Source organism: Erinaceus europaeus, chromosome 1, assembly GCF_950295315.1.
Source record: "Erinaceus europaeus chromosome 1, mEriEur2.1, whole genome shotgun sequence".
Lineage (NCBI taxonomy): Eukaryota > Metazoa > Chordata > Mammalia > Eulipotyphla > Erinaceidae > Erinaceus > Erinaceus europaeus.
The window spans coordinates 3,127,759-3,146,695 of NC_080162.1; the positions used below are offsets into that span (position 1 = coordinate 3,127,759).

The 18,937-nt window shown below is 46.4% G+C and overlaps 1 long non-coding RNA gene across 1 annotated transcript in view; it reads left to right on the plus strand.

The window, feature by feature from the left end:
• Positions 1–18,937, plus strand: part of LOC132537546 (uncharacterized) — a 174,743-nt gene that overhangs the window by 82,775 nt on the left and 73,031 nt on the right. The window contains exon 2 of the long non-coding RNA XR_009549020.1: positions 6,416–6,500. This is a non-coding gene — a long non-coding RNA (uncharacterized LOC132537546). The remainder of the gene's footprint in view (positions 1–6,415; positions 6,501–18,937) is intronic.

Sequence of the window (18,937 nt, forward strand, 5' to 3'; positions counted from 1 at the left end):
TAGTTTTGTGCCGGGCTAGCATGAGGGTGTTTCTTCCGGGGCATGTGCTCTCTGGGTTGGAGAGAACTCGACTGGAGCCAACCTGGGCTGCTGCTTACTCAGCAACACGGGAGAGAGACCAGGAACTCTCCATGGCAGAGCGGAAACACAATGCAATGCCTTTATTGATCAGAGACAACGCTTTTATCTATTAGAAATGGAAGTGGCAAATTGTGGGAGTTGTACCCCGCCTACCCTATGGTTTTGTTAATTAATCCTTTCTTAAATAAAAAAAAAAGAAAAAGAAAAAAAAGAAGTAAAAAAACCTATTAATTCAATATTATGAATTTCTTAACTTTTTATTTGGTAAGATAGTATAATCTTATATTCCTCATGATCCCAAACTAAAATTAAATATGAAGTTAACTCAAATATTTGAAAATAGGACTCACCAGTGCCACACCTGTTAGAGTGCCCATGTCACAGTGCACAGGGATCCCTGTTCAAGCCTCTAGTCCCCAACTGCAGGGGGAAGTTTCACAAGTGCTTAAGCGGAGCTGCAATTTTCTCTATCCCTCTGCATCTACTTCCCCCTTTGTCATCCATTTCTATCTCTAATAAATTAATAAATAAATAAAATGTTTTTAAAAGTTTGAAAAAAAAAAGAAATGGAAGTGGCAAGTTGGAAAGGGAAATGGCTAGGAAAGGAGGGTGGAGAAAGGGAAAAGGCATGCTGGGAACTTCCTTAGCAACTGTTGCGAAGGTTTTAACTGGTGGGATTAATTAATACCCTGCAGGCAGGGCAGGTATCGAGGTAGAAAGAAGAGAGATCAAAGGTGGGGATCTTTCAGGCAAAACAATGATTATGTAAATAGACCATAGTGTCAGCAATGGAGCATGGTGCAGGGGGAGTTGGCTTAATACCCAACAGTTTCGATAGACTGGACATTTGAGAGACAGAAAGACATGGAGACAGAGTAAAGAAGTTTCTGAAAATTTTTTTTTTCTGTTCAGTAGGCTCAAGATCATGTCCAGTTTATCAGACAGGCTTGTAGATATGTCCAGATCGAAACAGAGTTCTGGCTTGTGAGTATGTGACCCTGTTTGCAAGAACAGGCTCTCCAGCTGTCTTGCTTCCTCAGCTGTGGGGGTGGGGGTGGGAGGGCTACGGTGGGGCACGGGCAAGGGAAGTCTCTCAAGATGCTGACTTAATTTCAAGCCTTAAATGGGTCAATTCAGAAAGAGCTTCAGATAATTCCTGGCATTCAGTAACTGTTGTCTGATGTTGCTTTTGTGGTTACAACATCCCTACAAGTTCTGTCAACAGTGTGTGAGCTGTAGACATTTTAGAAATAAATCTACCAGGATTTGTGTGCCCAAGGAAGTTTATTCTCTCTTAAGACTGATCTCTTGTTGGAAAGATGCAGTTTTATTTATTTTTATTTCTTTATTGGGGAATTAATGGTTTATAGTCAACAATAGTTTGTACATACATAACATTTCCTAGTTTTCCACATAACAATTCACCCCCCTCTGGGTCCTCCTCAGCCATCATGATCCAGGACCTGAACCCTCCCCCACTCCCATCCCAGAGTCTTTTACTTTGGTGCAATACACCAACTCCAGTCCAAATTCTGCTTAGTGTTTTCCCTTCTGTTCTTATTCCTCAGTTTCTGTCTATGAGTGAGATCATCCCATATTCATCCTTCTCTCTTTGACTTATCTCACTTAATTTGATTGCTTCAAGATCCATCCATGATGGGCTGAAAACTGTTAAATCACCATTTTTAATAGCCGAGTAATAGTCCATTGTGTATACAGACCACAACTTACTCAGCCACTCAGATGACATGATAGTTTACATAGAAAAACCTAAAGTATCCAGCAAGAAGCTTTTGGAAATCACCAGGCAATACAGTAAGGTGTCAGGCTACAAAATTAACATACAAAAGTCAGTGATACTCCTCTATGCAAACACTAAGTTAGAAGAAGATGAAAGCCAGAAATCAATTCCTTTTACTATAGCAACAAAAACAATAAAACATCTAGGAATAAACCTAACCAAAGAAATGAAAGATTTGTATACTGAAAATTATGAGTCACTACTGAAGGAAATTGAAAAAGACACAAAGAAGTGGAAAGAGATTCCATGGTCATGGGTTGGAAGAATTAACATCATCAGAATGAATATACTACCCAGAGCCATCTACAGATTTAATGCTGTCCCCATCAAGATCCCAACCACATTTTTAGGAGACAAGAACAAATGCTCCAAATGTTTGTCTGGAACCAGAAAAGGCCTAAAATTGCCAAAACAATCTTGAGAAGAAAGAACAGAACTGGAGGCATCACACTCCCAGATCTCAAATTGTATTATAGGGCCATTGTCATCAAAACTGCTTGGTACTGGAACATGAATAGACATACTGACCAGTGGAATAGACTTGAGAGCCCAGAAGTAAGCCCCCACACCTATGGACATCTAACCTTTCAAGTTCTTGCCCAGTAGCTTGCTGAATCAAGACTAAGGTCCGAGGATATGCATTTAAAGCCCTGCACTGCCTGATACGTCACAGAGACTGGCCACTATGACCCACATACTCCTCAGTACATGCTACACCACTAGTGAATTGTGGGCAGGATCTCCGAAGGATGGCTCATTCACTGGCCTTTTTAGTTCCTCCTGATTCTCACAACGATCTTAGGAAATATACTGTCTTGAACAGGTGAAGGTACTGACTGGGACTAAGGTTGTAAACAGCCAGTGATCTTCAGCTGGTTATTCCAGAGACTTCAACACACACGTCCTCTGGGGCAGTGGCCCTGTAACCACAGTTGGCATGTGGAAGAAAGAAAGCCATGCAAGGCCTTCCTGGCTTTGGGCCCTCCGAGTGATGCCTGGCATGCAGATGCAGGAATGGTGCTTTTGACCCACTTCTCTGGAACAAGACAGCGAGATCCTTTTCCCTGGCCAAGACCCAGTGTTGATCTGCCTGCCCTGTGTGGCCGGGTGCCCTGAGAAAGCCTTTCCTGAACGGCAGTGCAGACACAATAACAAACCATTCTGCAAGCCGGTGTTGTCCAGTATGTGGGACGTGCTTTGCACTAGCTGGCGTTAGTTCCCGTGGACGGCGTAAGGAAGGGGACTGTGGGCACACTCTAGCTGAGATTCCCCAGGACGTCGTAGGCCCTCTCCTCCTGCTCTGGCTCCCGGCTGGGCTGGCGTGTCTCTCAGCTCTCTGCCATCCCTCACCTTCTTTGAGCCTTAGTGCTATCGCAGCATGGTCTCTGCACTTCCGTATGCTGGTCAGTGTTTCCCGAATGCTCTTTCCCCTCCACGCTGCTGCTTCTCCTGGTCAGAAGCATCTCGACAGAGATGCTCCAGGTATCCGCTGTGGCTGCTTCACCAGGGAACTGAACAGGTGTGACTCTGCTGGCCTGTAAACTTTTAGACCCACTACAGCCACGAGCAACCTAGACCTCAGCTGACAATTGTTTACCACATGGGACTAAACTTTTGATAACTATACTCGGACTTTATGGACCTAGAGTACTCTTAACCCATGGTGATAATTGCTTATTTTGCCTTTTACCCATTTCACCCTAATAAAACCTTTTATTGTTTAAACCCGTCCCCAGCTCCCAGCTGTGAATCCTTTAAGAGTGCCGTAGCCCTAAAGCCCTAAGCCCCCTGTCCCCCACTTTTTTGCTGGACCGTGTAGTAAACATTTATTTATTTATTTATTATTGGATAGAAACAGAGAACTTGAGGGGGGGGTTGGGAGAGGGATAAGTTAGAGAGACACCTGCAGTGTTGCTTCACCTTTTGTTTTGTGAAGTCTTCCCCTCTGCAGGTGGGGACAGGGGCTTGAACCCCAGTCTTTGCACTAAGCCCCCTTTTAAGTCTCAAGTTACAACACAGCCTCAACGCCTCCTCTTTCTAGTTAAAGTTTCAACAGTGACTTAAAGAGGAAAAGGAAGGGTTGTGGAAAATATGCGCTTTTCTTGTTAGTGATTTAATTTTGATGTGCAAAATTGGAAGATAACAGGGGCATAACTTCACACCATTCCCACTGCTGAAGCTCTGTCCCCACTCCCTCCGTTGGAAGCTACAGCAGTTCTCTCAAGGTTGCAGATACGGGTTCACTGTTATTTCGACAACGCTCTGCCTATGTTTGTATATACTGGCCCATTTTTTCCATGGTTCCGTCTTCTCTTGCTTTCCAAGTCACACCTACACTTATGACTACATCCAAATGTCCTTCAATTTTTTTTTTTTCCTCTTCTCTCTCTGGTTCCTGATGGAGTTGGAGTTCAAAGCCCTCAGGTCATCTTCTCCTAACATTTCTCCCCCTCTGGGATCAAAATTCTTTTTGAGATGCAGAAGGTGGGAGTTCTGGCTTCTGTAATTGCTTCTACATTGGGCGTGGGTGTTGGCAGGTGGGTCCATACCTCCAGCCTGTTTCTCTCTTTCCCTAGTGGGCTGGGAGCCTGGGGAGGGGAGATTCCAGGATGCATGGATGAAGTCGTCTGCCCAGGGGAGTAAGGATGGAATCATGATAGTGTCTGTAGCTTGGTGGCTGAAAAGCAGCAAGACATAAAGCAGGACAAAATGATTAATGAACAGGAAACAAAAGTGGGAACAGAGCAAATGAGATTAGGGATCTTAGGGTATAAAGAAGCTAGGAAGTCCATTTTAGTCCTGTTCCTAGAGGCCCATGACTATTGTAATTTTTTGCTTGAGTTCATAGATAACGTGAAGTTGGACAAAAATATTGTCTGAGAGGATGGTGTCAGAGTAGAGAAAGGAGCTAGAAAGTTGGATTAGGGCTGAGAGTAGCTCCCATTCTTAGAAAAAAAAAAATCTATGAAGAAAATGAACTGTTTAGCCCATCACCTGACCCAGGACCCATTTACATATTTATATTCAGCACAGGAGCCTGTGTGACATCCGAGTCCCTGTCAGTCTGAGCTCACAGTCCCTGGTCACAGCTGGAACCTTCTAGGCTGCTCTCATGTTAGGACCCGTCTTCCTCGAGGGGCAGAGCAGAGTGACCAGCCTCCCTTCAGAGAGTGGGGAGTCCCCACCATGGCTGCTCTGCAGTGAGGGCAGGGCCTGGAGAGGCCCCAGGAGGGCTTGTGCTGACGTTCCTGATGGCAGTGACCAGTGATGCTGGAGAGAGGGGTCTGTGAGAGGTCTAGGCCCATCATATGCGTGTAGCAATCCAAGGATTCCCCATTAGAGCTTCAGATGTTGAGGTGGTGTGACACTGACCAAAAAGGCCGTTATTAAGTGAGCCAGTCTCTTGTCCATATGTAGCTTTTGCAGGCCTCTCTTTATCTGACGACCTTAGACTTTCTCCTGGCTGTTTGAGGATTGAATGTCGTTTGTTGAGCCCAACTAGAATTGGGATTTTCGGAATCTGTCTTCTTTGGGCCTTTCTGCTGGATTGCCAAACTAATCTAGTCTAAGTCTGATCGATTAGAGAATTTATGGCGCCTTCTTCAGGCACTTCCACTAGAATCCCAGGCTTATGAAGTCTAACTCTAATCACAGAGGAATGTTCAGCACTTTTTTTTGAAGTTGTCTAGCTGCCTCCTTGCTTATGGTTCCATGTCTCCCTGTCCCCAGGACCCTAGGCCCTAGCCTGTGTGTAGTCTCTGTAACTTTGGTAGGTGATGCATCATCTTAACATGGAACTAGGTAGTCCCCTGTGTTAGGAAAGATCTCACCATGTTTGAGGTGTTGGGAGGCTGACATCTCAGGCTTGGAAGATACACGTTTCTCAGCTATCTTGGTATTGGTTTTCTGTCTTCTGGGTTGTCTGTAGTTAAAAACTGTCAACTCTAAGGCGGTTTCTCTTTTGTGAAGTGTGAAAAACCATTCTGTATTTGTTGAGTAAGGAAATACCTAGCATCCTAAGCTGTTTCAAGTCGGAACCGTAGTATCATTTGGTGTCCTAGGGGCTAATTTCTCCTCTCGCCGGCTCAGCGGTCGGGAGAAAATTGCCTGGCTCTTGAGACTGAAAATGACTGTGTTGAAAAAGTAGCACTTGCCTATTCTCAAGGTCTTATGAAAAGATCAGACAGATGCTCAGATGAGAAAATACACATGAATTCTCTTTGTGCATGATACTGATTTTTCCTGCAAGTGTCGGTATTCATCGTATTTTGGCTGAAGATGAGTGACCAAGACTAAGATAGAAATTCTTCTTGGTCACCTGGGAAGACAGCATACTGGTTATGCACAAAGCATTTAGTGTCTGCAGCACCAAAGGTCCAAGGTTCAAGCCCCAGCTCCTCTAGTCAGAAATTCTACTTGATTCACAGCGCTTGTTGCTTTGGGAATAGATGGTCATGCAGCACTTTTTTCTCAGTGGGACTCTGTTTCCTTGTGGCTTCCCTTTTGTCCTCACGTCGCACCCTTCTATTCCAGGCAAAAGGTCAGTGACTGAAGGAGCTGTGAACTTGCTGAGTTTCAACAGTGGTGGAACAAGAGTGGAGCCTCGAGTGTATAAAAGGTAACGAGTAAGCCAAACTCACACACACAGATGTGGGACGTGTCCCCCAGCACCTGGTCATCTGAAGTCCCCTGGGATCGATCGACGCTGCCGTTATCCTGAGCTTGTCCGTGAGGCTAGGATGGGTGGTGGGATTCCCCAGGCGTTCCGGGGTGCCCTGGTCAGCGTCAGCCCAAGAGAGACTAGTGTGGTTTGGGAAAGGAGGGAGAGAGGGTTGGGAAAGCTACTTTCCTTGCTGGGGACAACAAGGACTTCAGCCTGGACTGGGAACTGGGGTGGAAGAAACACGTACGGATAAACAGAGGGAAGGGTGTCACAGAGAGCAGATGACAGAAAAAGGAGCCTCAGAATGCCAGAGAGGTCTTGGAAAGTGGTTTGAAACCAGGTCTGTTAATTTTTATTTTATTTATTTAATTAATTCATTTATTTTCACTTTTGTTGCCCTTGTTGTCTTTTTATTGTTGTAGTTATTATCGTTGTTGTTATTGATGTGGTTGTTGTTGGACAGGACAGAGAGAAATGGAGAGAGGAGGGGAAGACAGAGAGGAGGAGAGAAAGAGAGACACCTGCAGACCTGCTTCACCGCCTCTGAAGCGACTCCCCTGCAGGTGGGGAGCCGGGGGCTCAAACTGGGATCCTTACGCCAGTCCTTGCGCTTTGCGCCACCTGCGCTTAACCCGCTGCGCTACCGCCCGACTCCCGGCCTGTTCCTTTAAACTGGACTGCAGGGTCACGAGCCCGAGCCCAGCGCTGTCCTGGTCTCTGAAGTAGAGCGGCTGTTAAGCGCTCTGAGTTCCTGAGAAGATGAAGAACTTGTGTCGGCATAAAGTGCTCCCGTCCTTGACAAAGTCTTTCTACAAAGACTTGGCTGAATTCATCAGGTGTCTGTCCCCTGTTAGTTATCTCCTCCGTGCTGGCTCTTGACCCCAGTGTGTGAGTACCCTCAGTGCTGCCACTTTTTAAGCTTCGTAAGAATGACACATTGCTGAACACATCCTGCAGCCAGAGTCCCTCGCGGCGCGCGCTCATTGTAAATATATTGTCGGCTGGGATTCAGTGATGGGAACGGGTCACAGTTTGGGGTGGGCAGTGGTCCACATGGTATAGTGCACACATCACCAAGTGTGAGGACCAGGGGACCTCCCCACCCCACCCCGTGTCCTCCCCTGCAGGGGGGAAGTCCCACTTGTGGTGGAGCAGTGCTGTACGTTTCCCCCTCTCTTTTGTCTCTCTCCTTCTCTCTGTCACCTTCTGTAAACAAACAGACAAACAAAAAAGGCACTTATCTCCAGCAGTAGCCCTTGTTCAGACCAAAAAAAAAAAAAAAAATTCTGTTACTGTTTTCCTTGTTGCCTAACTTCCAGCATTATCAGTCTAGCAGGTACGAAAGATCAGACATCAAAGTATGGGGGGCGTAGATAGCATAATGGTTCTGCAAAGAGACTCTCATGCCGGAGGCTCCAGAGTCCCAGGTTCAGTCTCCCACATGGCCATAAACCAGAGCTGAGCAGTGCTCGGGTAATAAATAAATAAATAAATAAATACTAAACATGACAGATTAGTGTATAGTTTTCCGACTGTTAGTGAGATTCCACAGCCTCCTCTCTTGAGATTCTCTGGAGAACAGAATCCATGACTAAGCACTGGATCATCTTCAGTCTTTCCTTGGGGGACAGACAGTTGACCTTTTGCTTGTTACTGATTTGTTTTTGTACTTATTGAAATATACCCCAGCAATATCTCTGAACTATATTTGGTTCATTTTCATTGCTAATCTTGTTTTTTTTTTTTTTTTTGCTTCTCCCTTTGGACTAAAGTTCTTGTTGTTTTATGCTATCATTCTTTTTTTTTTTTCTCTCTCTCTGCTGGTTTGGAAATTATGCATTCTATTTTTGTTCTTGGAAAGATCACCCTGAAAGTACACCGTGCACACTTAACCATTTCTAAGACAGTCAGATGTCAAGCTGTTCTACAACCCTTTGAAGACAATACAAAAACTCATTTCGTTAGAGTTTTTCTTGGTGATGTCCCATTACTGTTCTCTATGAAAATGAAAACGCCTTTTTCTGCTGTTCCTTCATGGTCCAAGTGCTCTATCATATCTGCTGCTAGTCTGCAAGATCACCGTGCGCTGAAGATCACAGGTAGGATTTCTGTGATGCTGATGTGATCATGCAAAAGGCAGTTCTTTTTTTTTTAAGAAAATATTTATTTATTCCCTTTTGTTGCCCTTGTTGTTTTATTGTTATTGTTATTATTGTTGTCATTGTTGGATAGGACAGAGAGAGATGGAGAGAGGAGGGGAAGACAGAGAGGGGGAGAGAAAGACAGACACCTGTAGACCTGCTTCACCGCCTGTGAAGCGACTCAACTGCAGGTGGGGAGCTGGGGGCTCGAACTGCGATCCTTACGCTGGTCCTTGTGCTTCGCGCCATGTGCACTTAACCTGCTGCGCTATTGCCTGACCCCCTAAAATTCATTTCTTTGTTGGGGGATTAATGGTTTACCGTGGACAGTAAAATACAATACTTTGTACATGTGTAACATTACCACATAACAATGCAGCCTCCTCTGCCACCCTGGTCTAGGACCCGAACCCTCACCCCCACCCCTAAAAAGCAGTTCTTTTTAAAAAAAATTTATTTATTTATTTATTTTAAAAATGAGACATTAACAAAACCGTAGGATAAGAGGGGTACAACTCCACACAATTCCCACCCCCAGAACTCCGTATCCCATCCCCTCCCCTGACAGCTTTCCTATTCTTTATCCCCCTGGGAGTATGGACCCAGGGTCATTGTGGGATGCAGAAGGTGGGAGGTCTGGCTTCTGTCATTGCTTCCCCGCTGAACATGGGCGTTGGCAGGTGGCACTTGTTTTCTTTCAGCACCGTGAACATGCTGCTCCCTTGCCCAATGTTTGTCACTTTTTGTGTCTGGGAAACCACGACTAGCCTTCCCTTCACTGTGTTCAAGGCAGTACCAGGTGTTTGCTGTTTCCTCTGTGTCTCGAGTCATTCGCCAGCTCTTCAGTCAGCTCCGTGACGCTTCACAGACGCTTCTTCTCCAGTTTTTCTGTTTTATTTGTCTATTTACCAAAGAGCTATCTCCCCAACCCTCTACTTTTCTTTTCTTTTTTGTTTTGCCTCCAGGGTTATTGCCGGGCTCGGTGCCTGCACTACAAATCCACTGCTCTTGGAGGCTGTTTTTCCCTTTTTGTTGCCCTTGTTGTTTATCATTGTTGTTGTTGTTATTGCTGTTGTTGTTATTGGATAGGACAGAAAAAAATGGAGAGAGGAGGGGAAGACAGAGAAGGGGAGCGACCCCCCCCCCCCCGCAGGTAGGGAGCCGGGGGCTCGAATCAGGGAATCAGGATCCTCACCTGGGCCTCACGCTTTTGCGCTTAACTTGCTGTGCTATCGCCTAGCCCCCCACCTTCCCTCCCCCCAGGGTTATTGCTTCCAATCCACTGCTTCCAGCTCTCATGCCTTTCAGTGTGTATCTGTCTTCCTTCCCTTTCTCTAGTTGCATTCTGGGTGATTTCTCAAGACTTAATGTCAGGTTTAGTATTTCTCTCTTCAGCTGTGTTGAATCTTTTGTCTAACCCATCCTGAAGTGTTTTTTTTTTTTGAGTGATTTTATTTTCTTTATTTTTCACTCTAAGAGCTCTACTTCAAATCTTTCTGAGTATTTTTTTTTCTTTTGGTCTCTTTATAGCATTTTTTTTTCCACTGTGTCTTTTTTTTTTAACCTTTTTAAAAATTTTTATTTATGTATTTTCCCTTTTGTTGCCCTTGTTGTTTTTTATTGTTCTTGTAGTTATTATTATTGTTGTTCTTGATGTCATTATTGTTGGATAGAACAGAGAGAAAAGGAGAGAGGAGGGGAAGACAGAGACGGGGAGAGAAAGACAGACACCTGTAGACCTGCTTCACCGCCTGTGAAGCGACTCCCCTGCAGGCGGGGAGCGGGGGCTTGAACCGGGATCCTTACACATGGTAGCATTCGCAGCTTGGTGGCTGGAAGTTGGTAGTAAGATGGAAAGCAGGACAAACTGTTTAATAATCATGAACCTGAAGGTAGAATAGAGCAGATGGAAGTAGGGGCCTGAGAGTGGAAGGAAGCCAGAAAGTCGATTGTAGGAATGCTCCTAGAAGCCCATATCTTAATAATCTTTGCGTGAGCCTGATAGCTAACCTGGGAGCCAAGTAGAAATACTGTCTGGGAAGATGGTGTCGGAGTTGAGAGCAGAACTAGAAAACAGGATAAGGGCAGAGAGCTACTAGCAAACTTGATGATATATAAATGCAATTAACTGTCTACCACACTGATAAAATCTGGGGCCCCGCAAGGACTGGAGTAAGGATCCCAGTTCGAGCCCCTGGTTCCCCACCTGCAGGGGAGTCGCTTCACAGGTGGTGAAGCAGGTCTGCAGGTGTCTGTCTTTCTCTCCCCCTCTCTGTCTTCCCCTCCTCTCTCCATTTCTCTCTGTCCTATCCGACAAAGATGACAACAATAATAACTACAACAATAAAACAACAAGGGTGACAAAAGGGAATAAATAAATAAATATTAAAGAAAATATGGAGCCCATGTCTATTCACATTCAGCACAGGAGCCTGTGTGCCCTCTGAGTCCCTGTCAGTCTGAGCTCACAGTCCCTGGTCACAGCTGGAACATTCTAGGCTGCTCTCATGTCAGGACCCGTCTTCCTCGAGGGGCAGAGCAGGCTGACCAGCCTCCCTTCAGAGAGTGGGGAGTCCCCACCATTGTTAGTTCATAGTGAGGGTAGGTATGGTCCTAAAGAAGCCCACAGAGGGCTTATGATGATGTTCCCGATGGGTGTGGCCAGTGATGGTCTGTTAGAGGTCTAAGCCCATTTTCTCTTAAGGATTCCTTGTCTACAATCCTCAGATTTTAGTGTGTTGGGTGTCTAAGTTAATCTCAAGTTTTTCTGTATTTACTTGCTTGATGATTTTATTAAAAGTTGTCATAGGGGGGAGCCAGGCTGTAGCGCAGCGGGTTAAGCGCACATGGCGCAAAGCGCTAGGACTGGAGTAAGGATCCCAGTTCAAGCCCCCGGCTCCCCACCTGCAAGGGTCGCTTCACAGGCGGTGAAGCAGGTCTGCAGGTGTCTGTCTTTCTCTCTCCCTCTCTGTCTTCCCCTCCTCTCTCCATTTCTCTCTGTCCTGTCCAACAACGATGACATCAATAATAACTACAACAATAAAGCAACAAAGACAACAAAAGGGAATAAATAAATAAATAAATATTTTTAAAAATTTTAAAAAAAGTTGTCATAGGGACAGCAATTGTTCTTTATTAAATATATAGTTTTTATCAGTATAACTCTTGGCCAGCTGGATAGTGTTTCTTCTAAAGTTTATCAAGGGGTAACATTGATGCAGATGCTCTGTCAGAAGACATTAAAAGAGATGGAAGAACAGATTTTTTTTTTTCCTCCTCAGCTCTGGCTTATGATCCTGTGGGGACTTTGGAGCTGCAGGTATGAGAGTCTCTTTGCAGAACCATTATGCTGTCCACCCCATACCCAGAAGACGATATCTTCTTCCTTCCTTAGTATAGTTGAGGCAAGTGAAGCAAGGGTTGGGAGAGGAGGGTGTTTCTGCCTAAGTGATGATATGATCAGGAAATTCATGAGGCCTGACCTGTGAGCCTTCTTGCTGGGTAGGCGAGTGCTAGGATGACAGTACCTGAGGTGGACACAGAACACCTTTCCAGGAAGTGCTGGGAAGACTCAGAGTCTGCAGATCCTCTGATCAATCACCTGGTGTTCCCCCAGACTTTGCCCCGGGAAGGGTAAACCCCAGGGCTGGGGCTGGGGCTGGGGCTGGGGCTGGGGCTGTAGCTTCCTGGGAGGGTGGGAGAGCACACGCCTTATGTATTTGAGACGGTGGGTTTGATCTTCAGCCCCTCCAAAAGAGGACGATAACATTTATATCAGACCCCTTGGTGACTTTTCTCCTTTTAGAAAGGGGCTTGTAATTTGCAGTTCACTGACTCTGTGTCCTCACACTGTTTGTTCCTTGCTGCCTGTCAGTCCAAGCACTACCACCAGGCTCTGCTTGCAAACCAGTTTGATTAGCTAAGTTCTCTGGAAGCTACTCGTGGGTGTTGAGCAAGAGAGAAAAGCAGAGCTGGGGAGGCTTGCCTGGAAAGGCCATTGTTTCCCAAGGAAGCCCTGCCCAGCCTCTGGGTCAGGGAGCCACCATTCATAGGTATGTATGTGTGGGCCCAGGGAAAGAGATCTGATTATTATCATTGCTCCCGCCCATGGGCAAGCCAATGCTTCATCTGCTACAGTAGTAACTAGTCCTCTGAGCTTTCTGGTTCCCCTCCTTTACTATAAACAAGTGTCCCTTTGATGATTGTGAGTTGAGGCGTTAGCGTAATAGATCAGGACACCTGAGTATAGTAGTTCCTTTGTTGCTGCAAAGTTGGGACCACAGTCACATCACAGTGATGCAGAGGTAAGCCATGGGGCTTGAGGGTCTTTGGTGGTCCTTGTGAAGACGAGTGACTTGGGCTCCTGGCCCCATTGAGGGCTTCCTGCCCCTCACAGGCTTGGAGCCTGATTCTGCTCCCTACAGACTGTGAAGTGTTACTCACTCAGCTTTGGCTCTGTAACATTTGGCTAATTTATAATTTCTTTTCCACCTTCTTCACACAGGCAACTTTCAATAAGGTTTGGGAAATTTAGCATCAATTTGAATACCTTCTTCAACCAGTCTCCCTCCCTCCCTGCTCACAGATGTATGTTTGAGCATATGTTGCCTGCACCCTGTGTTTGATGCTTGTAAAAATGCTCAGGGGATCTTCTGAAGTTGCCCAGGCCTTAGTCAGGGTACTTGGGGGCTGGTAGCCGGCCGTGGGGGGAGGCAGACTGGATTCATCAGAAGTCAGATGAGCTCCGCTCCAGTGGCAGCTCTTCTCACAGTCTGTATGATTGGCGTTACTCACTTGGGCTTTTAGAATTCCAGCTGAATCCTTTCGTATTCTCTGACAACAATCCTACAGGTATTTCACACTTAGGAGCTATTTCTAGTTTTAAAAACTACTGAGGACCCTGGGGCAGGGGGTAGATAGCATAACGGTTATGTAGAGAGACTCTCATGCTTGAGGCTCTAAAGTCCTGGGTTCAGTACCCCACACCACCGTAAACTAGAATTGATCAGTAGTCTGTTAAATAAAATAATAATAAAATAATAATAATGTTAAAAACCATTGAAGGCCCTAAAGAACTTGCTTGTACAGGCTCTATTTGGCATAGTTTGGTAAGCTGAAAAACGGCCAGCTGCTGTAGTGTCCACATCCTGAATCTACAGAACCTTTTTTTTTTCCTGTAATTTAACCATCTGTACAACCACCCCAAGTTGCTAAGGAGTCCAATTTTTATTCTGCATGGCTGGGGGAAAAAATCTGTGGCTTCTGTAATTTTTTGTTTGTTTGTTTTTCCTCCAGGGTTATCGCTGGGGCTCCTGGAGGCCATTTTTTCCCTTTTGTTACCCTTGTTGTTGTTGTTATTGTTGTCGTTGTTGTTGACTAGACAGAGAGAAATGCAGAGAGGAAGGGGGAGACAAAGAGGGGGAGAGAAAGACAGACACCTGCAGACCTGCTTCACCACTTATGAAGCGACTCCCCTGCAGGTGGGGAGCCAGGGGCTCGAACTGGAATCCTTATGCCGGTCCTTGCGCTTAGTGCCACCTGCACTTAACCTGCTGCACTACCGCCGGGCCTGGGGCTTCTGTTATTAAGGTAGTAAGGGAGAAGTGTATTAAGGGACATTTAGCATTTTCCAATTATTCTATCAAATTGTTGTCTAACACATGAGAGTTAGAGAATCCCAAGATTCTGGTTCCCCTACTCCTACACGGGTTAGGAACAAGGGCAGCCTTAGCCTGCATGTTTAGAAACACCTCTAACAGAAAACAGTGGTGTGTAGGCAGTCATTACTGCAGCGAGCTGAATTTTTTGCATTGGTAGATAAATGCTATACAGTATCTTTTGTTTGGCGCTCACAGGCGGCTTTTTGATACTTTGTTTGGGTCTTTTGAGTTTAACAAAAGGAGCTTCCTTTCCTTGACTAGGAGAGAGGTCAAAATTGAGAGGGGACTGAAGACTCAGCTTTGATTCACAGTTACTCATGAATCTGAAAATACAAGGGGTGTGACCTGTCATTCCTCCAGGTCCCGCTGTGGACATTCTCTAATGCTCTTGGGTAGCTTCTGTTGGCTGAAGAACAGCCCCGTCTCAGGTTCGAAAGAACACCTAGCGACATCCCCACCAAGTAGCCACCATGAAAACATAATGGGCAAGTATCATAAACCCTTTTGGGCTTATTATGTGACTGGACTTTGAGCTTGATATAAAGCTCAATACCGATCTCATTAATTCACAACTGTGTGCTGAATGACTTTGGTGCTCTTCTCGTCTTTAAATCAATTATTACAGTGCCTTTTGAGTGAGAGAGTGCTTGAGAAGCATTTTTAAAAACAATCTTTCAGCTTGTCTTGAGCTATCACCGCAACCTGTGGGGTGTGAGAGACGTGTGTCTTTCCCTAGTGAACTGATCAACAAAGGGATATTGGTTTGGCTGGGGGTGCAGAGGGCTTGGAGAAGCAGCAGACAGGTAGTTTTCGTCTGGCGCTCTTGCGAAAGAGGCTTGTTTGCTTGGGAGCCATGCCAAGGACCAAGGAGTAGCATTAATGCTTGGTGACCTTTCTGAACTGCAAGTGTGGTGGGCAGGCTTATTGACTTTGCTCTTTTTCCCAGATATGACTAAAGACTGTCCTGTTTGGCTAGTTCCTGGTTTTTGTTTTGTTTTGTTTTGCTTTTATTTAAAAAAAGGAGACATTAACAAAACCATAGGATAGGAGGGGTACAACTCCACACAGTTTCCACCACCAGATCTCTATACCCCATCCCCTCCCCTGATAGCTTTCCCATTCTTTATCCCTCTGGGAGTAGGGACACAGGGTCATTGTGGGTTGCAGAAGGTGGAAGGTCTGGCTTCTGTCATTGCTTCCCCGCTGAACATGGGCGTTGACAGGTGGGTCCACACTCCCAGCCTGTCTCTCTCTTTCCCTAGTGGGGCAGGACTCTGGGGAAGTGGAGCTCCAGGACACATTGGTGGGGTTGTCTGCCCAGGGAAGTCTGGTTGGCATCATGGTAGCATCTGGAGCCTGGTGGCTGAAAAGAGAGTTAACATACAAAGCCAAACAAATTGTTGAACAATTATGGACCTAAAGGCTGAAATAGTGCAGATGAAGTGTTGGGAGGTACTCACTGCAGACTATTGTGTACTTTTGCTTTCAGGTATAGATTTTGCCCTGGTTTATGGATACATGTGAACATATGCTCTATGCTCTATCTCAAAGGACCTGGTCTATATCTAGGTTTTGGGACTTTGTTAGGAAGTGGATCACCTGGAATGGAATTAGAGAATCCTAGGAAAGGAACGGTCTCACCTGAGTAATAAAGCTGACTAGTTTCTGTTTTATCTTGAGGGATCCTGTGTTTCCAGGAAGCAGGTTTCTTCTGCTTGAAGCCCTGGTTAAAAGAGCGAAGAAGCAATGATCTTGTGGGGCCGGGGCAACTGGCATTTCAGGAGCTCAGTGGTTCCGTCTGCTTCATTCTGTTTTCTAGCCGCTAGTGCAGAATACATTCACTTCCCATGAAGGGCAGAATTGAAAAATGGCTTAAGTAAAACTGGCGAGCATCTCTGGTAGCTACTGGGTAGATTTCAGATCACTAGACCATTACCTGGTGGTCGTTCTCTGAAATGGTCACCTCTGAGATTTCCTGGTAAGAAGTGTGCATTCGACCTGCTTCACCATCTGTGAAGCAGCAACTCCCCTACAGGTGGGGAGCCGGGGGCTTGAACCAGGATCCTTAGGCCGGTCCTTGTGCTTTGTGCCGCCTGCGCTTAACCTGCTGTGCGACCGCCTGACTCCCTAATGTTTTCTTTTTTGTTATTGGGGGAATTACTGTTTTACAGTTGACAGCAAACACAAAGTAGTTTGTACATGCATAACATTTCCCAGTTTTCCACAGAACAATACAACCCCCACTGGGTCCTCTGCCATCCTGTTCCAGGACCTCAACCTTCCCCCCACCCCAGAGTCCTTTACTTTAGTGCAAGTACACCAACTGCAGTCTGCTTAGTCAAGACACAAATGTTTAGGTGCTGACAATAGTCAGGAGTGAGCCCTAACGGGAGGAAGTGAGGCTCTCGGAGAATTGGAGGGTGACACTGGGTGTGTGTGGAGGTCTGCTAGCTAGTGGCTGTGGTTGTCATCACACACTTGAGGTGACGTGAGGTCATCCTAAAGCTGGTGCAGAAGTGTGGGGCAGTGTCACCTCAGTAATGAGCAGGAAAGAAGCGAGCACTGCACTGAAGGAGGACGTCAACTTTCATTTACGATGGGCTGTGCGGTGCCACTGTACACTTAGAGGTGTTGTTTGTGGTGGTGGGATGCAGAAAAAGGAGGTTTGGAGCAGAAAGGAAACCCAACCCTTTATTTGCGCTGGCACCTCACAGTTGGGTGGGACAGAAGCAGCTTGGGCCACGTGGAGGTAGCAAAAATGGCCTCCTCGCTCAGCAACCTTCCCTGCGTCTAATCACTGAAGTGAAGGGCGGGCAAAACAGTGAGGTGCAGAAGAAGAAGGGCTTTTATGGGAGTAGCTCTTGCGAGAATGGGAAGGGGGAGGAGTAACCAGAGCACTCCAGGGTAGGATAATAACTCTCGTGGGAATGGGAAGGGGGAGAAGTAACCAAAGCACTGCAAATATTGCGGGGAATTGACAATGCCCTGAGGGCACAACATGCAGAACAGGCCCTCCAGAATGTCCCAACTCTCGCGGAACTAGCAGTAGCCTGGGGACAACATGGTGGAACAGGCACTCTGAGAATGTCCCAACTCTCGCGGGAACTAGCAGTAGCTTGAGGGGACAGCATGGCAGATGTGATTGCGTCTGCACAATTTCCCAGCATAGTGGGATGGCTTCTCCTTTCTCATTGGAAATGTCGCCGTAATGCCAGGGGAGATGTGTTAAGGCCACTAGCTGAGCAGCAAGCAGACGGCCGTGGTCTCTGTAGCCACCCCCAGGTCACAGCTCCAGGACTTGCCCCCTCCCCAACATCACAGTGCCCAACATCTTCAGGTCTCTGAAGAACCCCTTGAAGGACCCTTGTAGGTTACAGCCTCTGTATCTCAGGCTTCAAGTGGACTCAGCATAATGGTGAACCTTCTCATCCTCTTAAGGTCCCTTAAATGTTTGAGGGATGTGTGTGTGTGTGTGTGTTTCATTGAGTTCTACTGCAGACAGCCTCACAGAATGAGTTTCAGTTAGTGCTGCAGCTGAGTGAGGGGCAGGTGGATGGGGATGGATGGGAGTGGGCGGTGTCCACCCTCAGTGACTTGTCCCTGCACGGATCTGGTGTGTGTGTGGGGGGGCGGGGGGTACGGCTTGGGGATGCAGGAAATTGTGAGGATATGGTAGAGCTTGGCAGGAAACCCCCCCTTTGAAAAGTGAGGGACTGAGGGGCACGGCCAATCCTATCAGTCTCTCTCTACTAAGAGGATGAGTAAGGGAGTACACGGCCTCCAGGGTCTACCCTGCCTATCAGCCTCCCTGCCTCACAACAGCCCACTCCCTTATTATCTACATAATCATAGTTTTCCCTGAAAGTCCCCTCCCTACTTCCCCACCTATTCCATTCCTTTTATCATATCTGATCTATCTTCTCTCTGCCCTCAGGACCTCGCTCTGGCAGCTGGTTACTGATAACCTTGCTTCCTCGTTCCTTTAACTGATTAAACCTCTTGCTCAACAATTACTGGAAAAGTCCTGACCCTCCCCCAGACCCTTTGCCTCCCTACCATATACGGTATACACATGTCACTTCCTCCCTACCATATATGGTATACACATGTCACTTCCTCCCTACCATATATGGTATACACGTCACTTCCTCCCTACCATATATGGTATACACATGTCACTTCCTCCTGTGACCCCCTATAAATCCTGCTTTGCTGTTCAATAAACGGATTTTGTGCACGACACATCCCCCGGTGATCTCTGGTACGTCTCTTGCTACTTACACAGGGAAAGACCCGGCTGCTCACTCCTGCTGCCCCGGGACACTCCTTCTAGACCCCCCATATCTGGTGCCCAAGAGAGCAGGTAAGCTCTAAAGTTTTTGCCTGGGAAGAGGCCTCCCAACTGAAGAGTCTGACGGCGGGGGGGAAGGAGCTGGATTTCATCCTGTTTCAGGGCTAATTGTAACCACCAGTCAGAACAGAAATTCTTGTGGGAGTTGCCCCTGTGAGGTATTCTGTGTTGGATTTAAAACACCTAGTAATGTTGCTCTGCTTCTAAATCCTGCTTCTAAGACCCCTTCTGTTGCATTGC